Genomic DNA, 2012 nt, shown 5'->3' with positions numbered 1-2012 from the left:
CCGAGGGAACGACAGTTGCGCAAAAGGGGCGAGTTGTGCTAAGCGAGGGGTGTCTAAGGGATGAAATGAAGGAAAAAAAAGGGTTCGTAAAAAATGATCGGGCAGGATCTAAGATATAAAAAAGATTTGTCCCCCAGCACTAGGATCCCGTATCCTTTCCTTCTTCCAGGGGTGTGCATGGGGAGGGGGTTTTTGCAGCTGGTAACCCCCCGAATTTCGAGACGAAAAGGATTCGGGTACCCATTCTTCGTCCTGGACGAATAAACTCGAAAGGACCTGCGTCCATGCGAGATGCTTCTGACCTGCTCTCAATTTACGTTCCGTCAGGGCTGGAGGAGAAGGGGAGAACTTTCCTTAGGGCCCATGGGACCATTTTCAAAAATCTCTTCTGCCCTTTCCTCTCGTGACCTTACGGCGTTTCCTTTATTTTCGGATTTACTCAAAATCGTCCAAGATCCTGTGACCCTTTGGATCGGAGTCGGTGGTGAATTTTTTTATTCTTATGAAATCACAACCGGACTCGATTTTGAAATCTGGAATAAAAATTTGGAAAATTAACTATCATGGCTTTTTTTTTTAAATTCGATTATACTTCCAGGTGGAATCAGTCACTAGGAAAGTAGTGTCCAAAATTGTCCTACCTAAGTAGGTATTTTTGGGTCATCCCTTTCTATTGTGCCCTAAGAAATTTTTTGTCCTCGTCTATTTCGAAAATTCGATCCTACGTCCCACAGGACAAGAGTTCCATGTTCATTCGGGACAAAGTACTATTCCTCCTACAGGATTATGTCACATGGTCTAGCACTCCGCGAAGAAGAATCAGTCTCGCGTGCAGTTCTGCAAAATAGAAAGGAGGGTAAATTGTCCAAAAAATTTTTGTCAATACCAGATCAATTTCTTTTTGTATAGATATCCGATTGGATTACAAAAGCCTTCGGAAGGTCGAAATACTTAATAGATTACATGAGAGTAAAAAAAATGACTAACAATAAAAAAAAAATATTATTCGCATAATGCCAAAAAAATATCCGCCTATATTTTAATATTTTTTGTCCATTCATTTTTCAAAAAACATAAACCGTCACGTCTGTACTTTAAGTATGCTATTTCATTTGTACATAAAAAAAAAAGGTAATGCCGTTCATATAAGTTCGCGTACCTACAGGAACAGGTAGTTTGCTTATATACCGATGCATAAAACCGAACAAGTAGACGGCGACGCTCGCGTCGCGACGCAGCCGACGTAATAAATTTAATTCCGAAATCCCCGAGCGATTTCGTCATCCAGAAATTTTTCGCCCGTGGTCACGCAAGAAGACGATGCTCCACGAAGGCAAACAATTGTACAAACAGGGCCGTATTTCATGATAACACATGTACAAACAGCCTTACGTAAAGCTGGCAATTATGATAAAACTGGACGAAGAAAAAAAAAATATGTGCGACGTTACCTCGATTCGTCTCCGGTAAAACCCGGCTGTCTTTGGGCACGTGTTTTTTGGGTCACAGTAAGCGGGAGTGTCGGCCATTCTTTTTTTCTCTTTTATTTTTCAAATCGCATCGTCTCTTAATTCCCCAACAGGGTACAGGGCGCCGGCCGTCATAATTGAAATTAAAAGTAAGAAAAAATATGAGAAACATATTTTTTTCGTTAAAAGCGTTAAAGAAAAGCTGGATGTTGCATTTAATGAAAATTCAAGGAAATCTTACTCACCGTGTAAACTAACCCACGTCATTGATAAGGAACATTCCTTTTTATTCTGTAACAACCAGCAGACGCCATTGGACGATAGTCGTACCTGAGATAGTACAGTAATTATACGTTAGTTTAAACAGTTGATTTTGCATCGTAAAGATTACATAGAAAACATTATTCAATTGCCAAAAAATTTGTTTAACGAGTTACGTGTATATACTTGGGCGTATACCGCGTTGCGTATTCAGGGGGCATTGCTAGATGCAAAATATCAATATACCCAGTAACAAAAATGTCAAAGCAACGTAAATTAATT

The 2012-nt window shown here is 39.8% G+C and overlaps 1 long non-coding RNA gene across 1 annotated transcript; it reads right to left on the bottom strand.

Moving 5' to 3' along the window:
• Positions 1–308: 308 nt before the first annotated feature.
• On the bottom strand, positions 309–1547 carry LOC112493815. Its single transcript, XR_003058605.1, has 3 exons — positions 1452–1547; positions 642–837; positions 309–533 (listed from the first exon to the last, which is right to left on the bottom strand). It is a non-coding gene; the product is annotated as an uncharacterized LOC112493815 (long non-coding RNA).
• Positions 1548–2012: the final 465 nt, after the last annotated feature.

The sequence above is a fragment of the Cephus cinctus genome, unplaced genomic scaffold (genome assembly GCF_000341935.2).
Source record: "Cephus cinctus unplaced genomic scaffold, Ccin1 Ccin1_scaffold0168, whole genome shotgun sequence".
Classification (NCBI taxonomy): Eukaryota; Metazoa; Arthropoda; class Insecta; order Hymenoptera; family Cephidae; genus Cephus; species Cephus cinctus.
This window is presented reverse-complemented; position numbering and strand designations above follow the sequence as displayed.